The following is a 14,241-nucleotide window of genomic DNA, read 5'->3' as shown; positions in this document are numbered from 1 at the left end:
CCTCCACCTCCACCATCACCATCACCTCCACCATCACCTCCACCATCACCTCCACCATCCCCTCTACCATCACCTCCACCATCACCTCCACCTCCACCATCACCATCACCATCACCTCCACAATCACCTCCACCATCACCTCCACCTCCACCATCACCTCCACCTCCACCATCACCATCACCTCCACCATCACCTCCACCATCACCTCCACCATCCCCTCTACCATCACCTCCACCTCCACCTTCACCTCCACCATCCCCTCCACCATCACCTTCACCATCACCTCCACCATCACCTCCACCATCACCTCCACCATCACCTCCAGCTCCACCTTCACCTCCACCTTCACCTCCACCATCACCTCCACCATCCCCTCCACCATCACCTCCACCATCACCTCCAGCTCCACCTTCACCTCCACCATCACCTCCACCTCCACCATCACCTCCAGCTCCACCTCCACCATCACCATCCCCTCCACCATCACCTCCACCATCACCTCCACCTCCACCATCACCTCCACCTCCACCATCACCATCACCTCCACCATCACCTCCACCTCCACCATCACCTCCACCATCACCTCCACCTCCACCATCACCTCCACCATCACCTCCACCTCCACCATCACCTCCACCTCCACCATCACCATCACCTCCACCTCCACCATCACCTCCACCTCCACCATCACCATCACCTCCACCTCCACCATCACCTCCACCTCCACCATCACCATCACCTCCACCTCCACCATCACCTCCAGCTCCACCTTCACCTCCAGCTCCACCTTCACCTCCAGCTCCACCTTCACCTCCACCTCCACCGCCACCTCATGTAAGACCTCATCTGGAATATGCCGTTCAGTTTTGGGCTCCAGTTCTCAGAAAGGATATCGGGGAACTGGAGAAAGTGCAGAGAAGAGCAACCAAACTGATAAGAGGGATGGAGGAGCTCAGCTATGAGGAAAGATTAGAGGAACTGAATTTATTCTCTTGATAAGAGGAGATTAAGGGGGGATATTATCACCATGTATAATATATAAGGGGTCCATATAGTGAACTTGGTGTTGAGTTCTTCACTTTACAGTCATCACAGAGGACAAGGAGGACTCTTTACATCTAGAGGAAAAGAGTTTTCATCTCCAAATACGGAAAGGTTTCTTCACAGTAAGAGCTGTGAAAATGTGGAATAGACTCCCTGCAGAGGTGGATCTGGCCCAATCAGTAGATTGCTATAAGAAAGGTCGGGATTCTTTCCTAAGTGTACAGAATATAACGTGGTGACATTTATAGGGAAAATTGATCTGGGGAAAATCTGATGGCCTCTTGGGGGATCAGGAAGGAATTTTTTCCCCTTCTGTAGTATATTGGATCATGGCTCTGCTGGGGTTTTTTGCCTTCCTCTGGATCAACTGTGGGTGTAGAATTGGGTATATGGGCTGGTATGATATTTATTATATATATATATATATATATATATATATATATATTTTTTTTTATTTATTTTTTTGGTTGAACTGGATGGACTTGTGTCTTTTTTCACTACTTCCTGTCTTTTATGAGCTGTTTTCCTGGAGGCCTTTAACCCCCTGTGTGCTGAATCCCTGTGGTCAGGGAGGGAGGCTCTTTCCCACCCAAATATCACTTCAGAGGCCCCCAAATTCCGGGTCCCAACTAACTTTCTCTTAATATAGAGAGGACCGCGAGTCAGTCCTCTCCTGATGACTACACCCGGAATTCCTCACCCATTCTGGGTGACCCCCTGAAGTCTACCGTGACTCCCTGAAAGGGACCACAATCCGAATACTGGTGCTACATCACCCATCCAGGACCCAACCTTGGCGTCCTGTACAATATATATATATCTTCTCCAGTCATTTCCCTAGCACAGTCCTCTCTCTTCTTCATAATTCTCTCCTCTTCTGGGAATGTCCAATTACTGTCTGTGCTGGCCCAGCTCCTTCCTATCACCCTTCACCTCCTTATATAATCTTGCTGGGGGGGACTGAAGAGGAATCCTATGGGGTGTTACCTGAAGGACAGTTGTGACATCAAAGATGGCGGCACGCAGACACAATGTCGGGGCAGCTGAATAACATGACATACAATAAATGCTCATATCGTGTGATGGGAGTTCGGTGAAAGGAATTGTCCGCTGATTGGCTCTTTAAAGCGGGAGTCCGCCGTTTTTTTTTTTTTTTTTTTAAAAGCCAGCAGCTACAAATACTGCAGCTTCTGACTTTTAAAATAATGACACTTACCCGCCCAGCGCGCCCGCGATGTCGGCACCCGAAGCCGATCTCTCGATCGTCTCTCGGGTGCTGCCGCCGCCATCTTGGGTATGGGAATCAGGAAGTGGAGCCTTTCGGCTTCATTTCCCGGTTCCCTACTGCGCATGCGCGAGTCGCGCTGCGCAATAAGGATGGTCCCCACTGTCTCTGGGATCCGTGTGTTTCCCAGCAGGCAGCGGGGGACCTTCAGAAAGGGGCGTGGCTTCTGCAGAATCTACGCTGGAAGTGGGTGCAGATACCTGTACTGTACAGGTACCTGCACCCCCCTCCCCCCTGAAAGGTGCCAATTGTGGCGCCGGAGGGGGGGAGGGTTCCAATGAGCGGAAGGTCCACTTTAAGGTGGAGATTTCAGTGATAACCAATAACTGTTATTTCCGTACATTTTCAGTGCAATGTCTAAAAATAGAATTCTTAGAAACTCGGAATAACAAACAATTTGCTAAAATCTTTTCCCTTTTCTCTTTCTCTCCAGAAACCTCTTCCTGAGAGTTCAGGTAAGAAAATCCGAACATCTTCCATGAACCAAGGACTGAATCCACAGATAGACATTGGACCTCCAGCCTGCCTTTCCATAGCCCTACCCCCGAGTGTTCCCACTCAGCAGGAGGTGTATCTGCAGAGAGGCCGCTGCTTCCACACACAGAGCAAAGGTCCTTCTCTGCTTTGGACACCTGAAAGGCTTTGGACATCTTTTTTGTCTTGATGTCTCCAGAATGTATTTAGTTGACTGAAAGAGAAAGTTCAGTTGGACTTTAGTCATTTCCTTCCATTCATGACACCCAGGGGGTCCCGACACCATGGCCAAAGGTCAGCGGTCCTGAATAGGCACCGCGAGTAGCCTGCTCCCTCCTTCCCCCACACACTCCTATTGGCCCAGCAATATTTTGGGATGCTTTCTTAGCCAGTAAGAATGTGCCGGAGGTCAGAGGGGTCAGTGGTAAGAGAAGTGGTGGAGATTGGCACATTCTGAATGGGCGGCATTTGGCCATAGCAGATGGGAAAGAAAGCTGCTGCCCTCCATACCTGCTAGAACCCCTTCCCACCCACTCCGGTGTCCCTTCCCACCCACTCCGGTGTCCCTTCCCACCCACTCCGGAGTCCCTTCCCACCCGCTCCGGTGTCCCTTCCCACCCACTCCGGTGTCCCTTCCCACCCACTCCGGTGTCCCTTCCCACCCGCTCCGGTGTCCCTTCCCACCCGCTCCGGTGTCCCTTCCCACCCACTCCGGTGTCCCTTCCCTCCCTTTCCACCCGCTCCGGTGTCCCTTCCCACCCACTCCGGTGTCCCTTCCCACCCACTCCGGTGTCCCTTCCCACCAACTCCGGAGTCCCTTCCCACCCACTCCGGTGTCCCTTCCCACCCACTCCGGTGTCCACTCCGGTGTCCCTTCTCACCCACTCCGGTGTCCCTTCTCACCCACTCCGGTGTCCCTTCTCACCCACTCCGGAGTCCCTTCCCACCCACTCCGGTGTCCCTTCCCACCCACTCCGGTGTCCCTTCCCACCCACTCCGGTGTCCCTTCCACTCCGGTGTCCCTTCTCACCCGCTCCGGTGTCCCTTCTCACCCGCTCCGGTGTCCCTTCCCACCCACTCCGGTGTCCCTTCCCACCCACTCCGGTGTCCCTTCCACTCCGGTGTCCCTTCCCACCCACTCCGGAGTCCCTTCTCACCCGCTCCGGTGTCCCTTCCCACCCGCTCCGGTGTCCCTTCCCACCCGCTCCGGTGTCCCTTCCCACCCGCTACGGTGTCCCTTCCCACCCACTCCGGTGTCCCTTCCCACCCACTCCGATGTCCCTTCCCACCCATTCCGGTGTCCCTTCTCACCCACTCCGGTGTCCCTTCCCACCCACTCCGGTGTCCCTTCCCACCCACTCTGGTGTCCCTTCCCACCCACTCCGGAGTCCCTTCCCACACACTTCGGTGTCCCTTCCCACCCTTTCCGGTGTCCCTTCCCACCCACTCCGGTGTCCCTTCCCACCCTTTCCGGTGTCCCTTCCCACTCAGGAGTCCCTTCCCACCCACTCCGGTGTCCCTTCCCACACACTCCGGTGTCCCTTCCCACACACTCCGGAGTCCCTTCCCACCCACTCCGGTGTCCCTTCACACCCAGTCCGGTGTCCCTTCACACCCACTCCGGAGTCCCTTCCCACCCACTCCGGTGTCCCTTCCCACCCACTCCGGTGTCCCTTCCCACCCACTCCGGTGTCCCTTCCCACCCACGTGTCCCTTCCCACCCACTCCGGTGTCCCTTCTCACCCACTCCAGTGTCCCTTCTCACCCACTCCAGTGTCCTTTCTCACCCACTCCGGTGTCCCTTCCCACCCACTCCGGAGTCCCTTCTCACCCACTCCGGTGTCCCTTCCCACCCACTCCGGTGTCCCTTCCCACCCGCTCCGGTGTCCCTTCTCACCCGCTCCGGTGTCCCTTCTCACCCGCTCCGGTGTCCCTTCCCACCCACTCCGGTGTCCCTTCCCACCCACTCCGGTGTCCCTTCCACTCCGGTGTCCCTTCCCACCCACTCCAGTGTCCCTTCTCACCCACTCCAGTGTCCTTTCTCACCCACTCCGGTGTCCCTTCCCACCCACTCCGGAGTCCCTTCTCACCCACTCCGGTGTCCCTTCCCACCCACTCCGGTGTCCCTTCCCACCCGCTCCGGTGTCCCTTCTCACCCGCTCCGGTGTCCCTTCTCACCCGCTCCGGTGTCCCTTCCCACCCACTCCGGTGTCCCTTCCCACCCACTCCGGTGTCCCTTCCACTCCGGTGTCCCTTCCCACCCACTCCGGAGTCCCTTCTCACCCGCTCCGGTGTCCCTTCCCACCCGCTCCGGTGTCCCTTCCCACCCGCTACGGTGTCCCTTCCCACCCGCTACGGTGTCCCTTCCCACCCACTCCGGTGTCCCTTCCCACCCACTCCGATGTCCCTTCCCACCCATTCCGGTGTCCCTTCTCACCCACTCCGGTGTCCCTTCCCACCCACTCCGGTGTCCCTTCCCACCCACTCTGGTGTCCCTTCCCACCCACTCCGGAGTCCCTTCCCACACACTTCGGTGTCCCTTCCCACCCTTTCCGGTGTCCCTTCCCACCCACTCCGGTGTCCCTTCCCACCCTTTCCGGTGTCCCTTCCCACTCAGGAGTCCCTTCCCACCCACTCCGGTGTCCCTTCCCACACACTCCGGAGTCCCTTCCCACCCACTCCGGTGTCCCTTCACACCCAGTCCGGTGTCCCTTCCCACCCACTCCGGAGTCCCTTCCCACCCACTCCGGTGTCCCTTCCCACCCACTCCGGTGTCCCTTCCCACCCACTCCGGTGTCCCTTCCCACCCACGTGTCCCTTCCCACCCACTCCGGTGTCCCTTCCCACCCACTCCGGTGTCCCTTCTCACCCACTCCAGTGTCCCTTCTCACCCACTCCAGTGTCCTTTCTCACCCACTCCGGTGTCCCTTCCCACCCACTCCGGAGTCCCTTCTCACCCACTCCGGTGTCCCTTCCCACCCACTCCGGTGTCCCTTCTCACCCACTCCAGTGTCCTTTCTCACCCACTCCGGTGTCCCTTCCCACCCACTCCGGAGTCCCTTCTCACCCACTCCGGTGTCCCTTCTCACCCACTCCGGTGTCCCTTCCCACCCACGTGTCCCTTCCCACCCACTCCGGTGTCCCTTCCCACCCACTCCGGAGTCCCTTCTCACCCGCTCCGGTGTCCCTTCCCACCCACTCCGGTGTCCCTTCCCACCCACTCCGGAGTCCCTTCCCACCCACTCCGGTGTCCCTTCTCACCCACTCCAGTGTCCTTTCTCACCCACTCCGGTGTCCCTTCCCACCCACTCCGGAGTCCCTTCTCACCCACTCCGGTGTCCCTTCTCACCCACTCCGGTGTCCCTTCCCACCCACGTGTCCCTTCCCACCCACTCCGGTGTCCCTTCCCACCCACTCCGGTGTCCCTTTCCACCCACTCCGGAGTCCCTTCTCACCCACTCCGGAGTCCCTTCCCACCCACTCCGGTGTCCCTTCCCACCCACTCGGGTGTCCCTTCTCACCCACTCGGGTGTCCCTTCTCACCCACTCCGGTGTCCCTTCCCACCCACTCCGGTGTCCCTTCTCACCCTCTCCGGTGTCCCTTCCCACCCACTCCGGTGTCCCTTCTCACCCACTCCGCTGTCCCTTCCCACCCACTCCGCTGTCCCTTCCCACCCACTCCGGTGTCCCTTCCCACCCTCTCCGGTGTCCATTCCCACCCACTCCGCAGTCCCTTCCCACTCACTCCGGTGTCCCTTCCCACCCACTCCGGAGTCCCTTCCCACGCACTCCGGTGTCCCTTCCCACCCACTCCGGTGTCCCTTCCCACCCACCCAGGAGTCCCTTCCCACCCACTCCGGTGTCCACTCCGGTGTCCCTTCCCACCCACTCCGGTGTCCCTTCCCACCCACTCCGGTGTCCCTTCTCACCCACTCCGGTGTCCCTTCTCACCCACTCCGGTGTCCCTTCTCACCCACTCCGGTGTCCCTTCCCACCCACTCCGGTGTCCCTTCCCACCCACTCCGGTGTCCCTTCTCACCCACTCCGGTTCCCTTCACACCCACTCCGGAGTCCCTTCCCACCCACTCCGGAGTCCCTTCCCATCCCCTGGGCTTCTGAAAGGATTGGTGATCATCTAAGCACTGTGATTGGCTGTCACGGTGGTCACATGATCAGTCCGTTTGGCTACTGATAAATTAGTGGGGACTGGGAGTCGTGTTTGTGCTGGTGAGCGCACTCTCAGCACAGAAACGTTTCACGCCCAGTGACGCGCGTGCGCGGTGTGTGGGCATTAATGCCCGCCCCTTTTGCTGACACACATTTGTGTTATTTGGGGGGGGGGGGGGCTACAGGTTAAAGGGCACCTATGAGAATGGGCATATCAGCTCTTTGTACACGGTTGGAGATTCCGACAACCAAATCCGACGGATTAATTCCGGAAGAGGTCCGGAAGTGATGTTGCATACACACGGTCGGACTAAGTTGTCGGAAAATCCGATTGTACAGAACGTGATGACGTAATTTCGTTAGGACGGGACTACATTCAGGCTAGGAGCCAATAGCTTTGGTCTAGGAATTTGATCTGAGCATGCGCGGCACTTTGTCTGTCAGAGTAGGCTACACATGATCGGAGTATGTCCGATTGGAGCATTTTGTCGGAAAATTTTACCGTCAAGTTGGAAAAGTTGGTCTGTCGGATATTCCGATGGAAACAGTCCGATGGAGACCACACACAGTCGGATTATCCGACAAAACGGTCCGATAAGAAACATTCCGTCAGAATCTCCGGCCGTGTGTACAAGGGCTTAGAGCTGCAAGTACTGACTTGGCGGACAGACTCATCCCGTGTGTTCCTTCATTATCCAGCCACTAGTTTATGTAAAGCAGGCAGGGCAGCCGTTTCAGACTTCACTTGCTGCATGCTTGTTCTAGATCCATGACTTTCTTAGGCACAGAAGCCTGGGTCAGGATGATGGACCTGCTTTAAAAAGAATGTCAATGACAACACTGCTGTCTTTTTTATTGCCAAAGCTTTTCCACTAAGATTTCATTGACTTATCATTTGAATCCGCCCATCCTCCCCTTACGTCTCTTCTACTCTTCTGTACAGGTTTAGAGTTTGTTGTCACGTCACCCACAACCCAGGAGGATCAGAAAGAGCTGAGCTACCCCATGGAAGAGACGGATCTACTGCAAAGTGCTGAGTACGCCCCCTGAACTCCAAACACCGGCACCCCAACTCAGCGTCAGACGTCACTCCTACCAGCCAAGGCCCGGCTGCTGCGAACTCCGGGGCGGGTGGAGCTGCTACTTTGCACCCTCAAGCTACCAACCTCTGTCTACGGTAAAGAGGAACTCTTGCAAAAAAAACAAAAAGCCATACACAGCAGCTGAATCCTCCTGCAAAGCAGTAATGTGACTACACCAAATCAGCTTCATGACTCAAAGGATCATGGGGGAGGGGGGGGGGGAGTTAACACAGCAGCCATGGCGGTCTTACTTTTCCAGGTGGATAGACCCACGGCTGCAAAGCATGGCCTCAAATTGATAATATCTTAGCCCCCCGTACACACGGGTCGGACATTCTGCCAACCAAATCCGTCGGATTTTGCCCGTCGGATCTTGTCCGAAACTGTTGCATACACACGGGTCGGACTAAGTTGTCGAAAAATCTGATCATTCAGAACGTGATGACGTCATTTCGTTACGATGGGACTACATTCAGGCTAGTAGCCAATAGCTTTGATGTAGGAATTTGATCTGAGCATGCGTGGCACTTGGTCTGATCAAAATTCTCTACACATGATCGGAGTATGTCCGATCGAACCAGTTGGTCGGGAAATATTTCCAACATGTTGGAAAATTGGGTCCGACGGAGATTCGGACGGAATCAGTCCGATGCAGACCACACACAGTCGGATTATCCGACGACACGGTCCGATAGGACACATTCCGATGGATTCTCCGACCGTGTGTACAAGGCTTTAGAAGTATGAAGAAAACAAGACAGCAGCTGCCTTATTTCCTCAGTGTTATCCTTCACAAGGTCCTTGTACAAGGGATAGGACAAGAACTATTGAGTGGCAGGACAGCTCCTTAGCTTAATACTCCTGCATGACAATAGTTTTCTCTCTGGAGGCCAGTAACATGGAGGACATACAAGCCCGGGCCCCATTATGTTTCCATAAGAGTGTGTTGCAGTAGAGGAAGTCCGTCTACCGCCATCTTTTATTAACCCAACTTGTCCCATTGACTTATCTTCCTTCTTCTCCGTTTAGCTCAGCTGTTCCCAACCCCCTACTCAGCACATGTAACCTGCCCCCGGCGGGCCTAGAGACAGTTCATGGGACAGCGGTTGGTGAACGGACCTCTGGATCCAGCATGGATGTGACACGTTCTTCAGAGTGATGAACATTTGTGGTAATGAAGTACGAGCCGTGAGATACCAAGGCTGGACCTCAATCTCAAGATGCTTTATGGAAGCTTGTGAAACCCTCCAGCTTAGTTCTCAGTATGGTAAAGAGACGGTAAAACCACAGACTATGGTGAGAATAGGCTAAAGAGATCTCATTATATAGCCTAATATTAACCACTTGAGACCCGCGCTATAGACGAATGACGGCTACAGCGCGGATCTCCTTTGCCGGGACTACGTCTATTGACGTCGTCCCGTGCACGAGCGGCCTGCGCGCCCCCTGAGGGGCGCTCTGTGATCGGCGAGTCTATGAGACTCGCCTGATCACCGATCCGTGTAAGGGGTCGATCCCGACCCCTTACCATGTGATCAGCTGTCAGCCAATGACAGCTGATCATGTGATACAATGGAGCCGGTAATCTGCCGATCACCGGCGCCCATGATCGGGACATCAGTCCCGATCACGGCCAGCCCTGCCAGTGCCCACCTGCCCCCTGCCAGTGCCACATGAATAAAAAAATGTGTCCCCCCCTGTCAGTGCCACCCAGCAGTGCCCATAGTGCCACCCAGCAGTGCCCACAGTGCCCACAATCTGCCTCAACAAAGGTGCTGCACCCCAGTGCCACATATCTGTGCCCATCAGTGTCATCTACCAGTGCCCAGCAGTGCCGCCCATCAGTGCCCAGCAGTGCCACCTATCAGAGCCACCTATCGGTGTCACCTATCATTGCCCATCAGTCCCATCTATCAGTGGTACCTATCAGTGCCCCTTAGTGCCACCCATCCGTGCCACCCATCTGTGCCACCCATCCGTGCCATCTTATCTGTGCCCATCTTTGCCCATCAGTGCCGCCTTATCTGTGCCCATCGGTGCCCCCTTATCTGTGCCTATTAGTGCTGCCTTAACTATGCCTATCAGTGCCCACCAATGCAGCCTATCAGTGCCCACCAGTGCAGCCTACCAGTGCCCACCAGTGCAGCCCATCAGTGCCTACCAGTGCAGCCTACCAGTGCCGCCTCATCAGTGCACTTCAATGAAGGAGAAAAATGACCTGTTTGCAAAATTTTATAACAAACTATTAAACATGATTTTTTTTTTTGCATCTTTTTTTGTTTGTTTAGCAAAAAATAAAACTCCGAGCTGTAATTAAATACCACCAAAAGAAATCTCTATTTGTGGAAAAAAATGATAAAAATGTCATTTGGGTACAGTGTTGTATGACCGCGTAATTGTCATTCAAAGTGCATCAGCGCTGAAAGCTGAAAATTGGTGTGGGCAGGAGGGGGGTTTAAGTGGCCAGTAAGCAAGTGGTTAAAGATGGCTCCCCGTGCATTGTACGGATATTCTTGGATTTGGTTCCTTTAGTCCCTTCTCACTATAACCTGTCTGGTTGGGTCCCGAGTGCTACGCCATGGAAGCCATGATGTCCATTCACCGCACTGCCGATGGCCAAAAACCTGCAAACAGCTGCTTGTAGTTTGGACTCATTTGGTTTCGGTGATGTGAGGAGACGCACCAGACACCCGCGGGACACCATGAAAGGAGTTTATGGTTTTCTCACTGACCAGAAACGAGGAACACATTGAGATATGTGATGGAATTAGACATGTGAATATCTTCTGGTAAAGGAGACGGCCCATGGAAGGAATGCGCCCCGATTGCGGATCATACCGCCTAACACCCCATTATCTCAATACACTGAACTACCGCCTTCCATGAAGAAAAATCTCATGTTTTGTAGCACCTAATACAGACATCTTTATATTTTATTCTTCTTCTTGTTTTATTTATTTTCTTATTGTAGCAATGGTAATAAGAAGAAGGAAGGGTGCAGGGGATGCTGAGAGAAGTCAGAAGATTTTCTGGGATATTTAAATGAAACGCAGAGCTTATTCTTTTGAAACTGCGTTTTCTTGTGAATGGGAAAAATCAAATCACATGGGTTGGAATAGATGGACGTTTTTTTTAACCTCACCTACTATGTAGATGTTTCCAGGCTGTATTCCCTGCACTTCTAATGTGTAAATGCAGAAAATACTGCCTTATGGCCACTAGAGGGAGATGATTATCATAAATATAAAGTGACCTCCTCTGCGCCATCTAGTGGCCGTAATGCAATATGTTCCGTAGTCACGCACTCAAATTGCAGAGAATATCGCTCAGCACATGCGAATGTTTGGTAAATACACCCCTTTGCAACATTTACAACTAGTAGTCCAGCTACATCCAAAACTCCACTCTTCTGTATTAGAACTGATAAATTGGGACTCACCTTGAAAGCATAAGAGGTGTCTCTAATGATCATTGTGTAATGTGATTGGTGACAGAAGCTGCAACCGCTATAAAAATGTGTCCTTCTCAAGCTCCTTTGTTTGTATTATTATTAGTCATGTGATACGGGATTTATATAGCGCCAACAGTTTGCACGGCACTTAATAATATCTGGAGTACGTCATCTAGGTCTTGTCACCAGTCCTCAGGAAGGATGTGCTGGAACTGGAGAGAGGCCAGAGAAGAGCAACAAGGGGACTAAAAAGGGGACTGGAGGATCTCAGCTATGGGGGAGGGGAGGACCTCAGCTATGGGGGATGGAAGACCGCAGTTATGGGGGATGGAAGACCGCAGTTATGGGGGAGGGGAGGATCTCAGCTATGGGGGAGGGAAGACCTCAGCTATGGGGGAGGGGAGGATCTCAGCTATGGGGATGGAAGACCGCAGTTATGGGGGAGGGGAGGATCTCAGCTATGGGGGAGGGGAGGATCTCAGCTACGGGGGAGGGGAGGACCTCAGTTATGGGGGAGGGGAGGATCTCAGTTATGGGGGAGGGGGAGGATCTCAGTTATGGGGGAGGGGGAGGATCTCAGTTATGGGGGAGGGGAGGACCTCAGTTATGGGGGAGGGGAGGACCTCAGCTATGGGGGAGGGGAAGACCTCAGCTATGGGGGATGGAAGACCGCAGTTATGGGGGAGGGGAGGACCTCAGCTATGGGGGAGGGGAAGACCTCAGCTATGGGGGATGGAAGACCGCAGTTATGGGGGAGGGGAGGACCTCAGCTATGGGGGAGGGGAAGACCTCAGCTATGGGGGATGGAAGACCGCAGTTATGGGGGATGGAAGACCTTAGCTATGGGGGAGGGGAGGATCTCAGCTATGGGGGAGGGGAGGATCTCAGCTATGGGGGAGGGGAGGACCTCAGCTATGGGGGATGGAAGCCCTCAGCTATGGGGGATGGAAGCCCTCAGTTATGGGGGAGGGGAGGACCTCAGCTATGGGGGATGGGAGGACCTCAGCTATGGGGGACGGGAGGACCTCAGCTATGGGGGACGGGAGGACCTCAGCTATGGGGGACGGGAGGACCTCAGCTATGGGGGAGGGGGGGACCTCAGCTATGGGGGAGGGGGGGACCTCAGTTATGGGGGATGGAAGGACCTCAGTTATGGGGGAGGGGGGACCTCAGTTATGGGGGATGGAAGGACCTCAGTTATGGGGGATGGAAGGACCTCAGTTATGGGGGAGGGGGGGACCTCAGTTATGGGGGATGGAAGGACCTCAGTTATGGGGGATGGAAGGACCTCAGCTATGGGGGAGGGGAGGACCTCAGCTATGGGGGAGGGGAGGACCTCAGCTATGGGGGAGGGGAGGACCTCAGCTATGGGGGAGGGGAGGACCTCAGCTATGGGGGAGGGGAGGACCTCAGTTATGGGGGATGGAAGGACCTCAGCTATGGGGGAGGGGAGGACCTCAGTTATGGGGGATGGAAGGACCTCAGCTATGGGGGAGGGGAGGACCTCAGCTATGGGGGAGGGGAGGACCTCAGCTATGGGGGAGGGGAGGACCTCAGCTATGGGGGAGGGGAGGACCTCAGCTATGGGGGAGGGGAGGACCTCAGCTATGGGGGAGGGGAGGACCTCAGCTATGGGGGATGGAAGGACCTCAGCCATGGGGGATGGGAGGACCTCAGCCATGGGGGAGGGGAGGACCTCAGCCATGGGGGAGGGGAGGACCTCAGCTATGGGGGAGGGGGGGACCTCAGCTGCGAGGAATGGCTGTAAGCATTAAACGTATTCTCCCTGGAGAAGAGACGCTTGAGTTTAGGGTTAGGGATTAGGATTAGGGTTTTCCCTTGAAGGTTAAGGTCAGGAGTTAGGGATAGGGACCCCTTAAAGGTCAGGAGGTGTGGCCCCAAATGTCAGAAGGCGTGGCTTCCCTCCATCCAAGTGTGCCTGCCGATGTAGAAATCCTGAAAATGTTCCACCTTTTTTCATTTATATCTCAAAAAATAAAGAATCCAGAGGTGATCAAATACCAACAAAAGAAAGGCATTAGTGTAAAAAAGACAATTTATTAGGGTACAGTGTCACATGACCGAGCAAAGACCAGTTAAAGTAGTGCAGTGCTGAATGGCAAAAAATACACTGGTCAAGACGGGGGAAAACCTTCCGGTGCGCACGTGGTTAAAGCGGGTGGTTGTGTCCGAGCACCGCAAAGCAAACTCCCCCCCCATCCATCCATGTCTCCATGCTTTATTTTGTGGAGAAATCACTTTAAAGCCCACCCCCCCCCCCCCCCCCGAATATTCCTGGCCATGGCCATCTTGAGTAAGGGCAGATGATTCATGTAGCATTTACTTCCTTGAATCCATCTGCCCTTAGCTCAAGCATGCATGCAGGAGAGTGTGCTTAGCTGAGACCCCCCTCCCCCTTCTTCCCTCCTGAAGACCCCTCAAATATACATCATTGGCCTAGGCAAGAAACTGAAACCATTCCTGCCCCCCAATACCGGCACCTTCACCCCCTTCCTGCCATCCCCCAATACCGGGCACTTTCACACCCTTCCTGCCCTCCCCAATACCGGGAACCTTCCCCCCCTTCCTGCCCTCCCCCAATACCGGCACCTTCACCCCCTTCCTGCCACCCCCCCAATACCAGGCACTTTCACCCCCTTCCTGCCACCCCCCCAATACCAGGCACTTTCACCCCCTTCCTGCCACCCCCCCCAATACCAGGCACCTTCACCCCCTTC

The 14,241-nt window shown here is 54.9% G+C and overlaps 1 long non-coding RNA gene across 1 annotated transcript; it reads left to right on the top strand.

Moving 5' to 3' along the window:
- The first annotated feature begins 802 nt into the window (after positions 1-802).
- Positions 803-11,581, top strand: LOC144000284 (uncharacterized). The gene is made up of 2 exons (XR_013278215.1): positions 803-2,784; positions 7,914-11,581. It is a non-coding gene; the product is annotated as an uncharacterized LOC144000284 (long non-coding RNA).
- Positions 11,582-14,241: the final 2,660 nt, after the last annotated feature.

Source organism: Lithobates pipiens, unplaced genomic scaffold (assembly GCF_037356315.1).
Source record: "Lithobates pipiens isolate NorthernLeopardFrog02 unplaced genomic scaffold, aLitPip1_a1.2 Scaffold_22, whole genome shotgun sequence".
NCBI classification, from domain to species: domain Eukaryota; kingdom Metazoa; phylum Chordata; class Amphibia; order Anura; family Ranidae; genus Lithobates; species Lithobates pipiens.
This window is presented reverse-complemented; position numbering and strand designations above follow the sequence as displayed.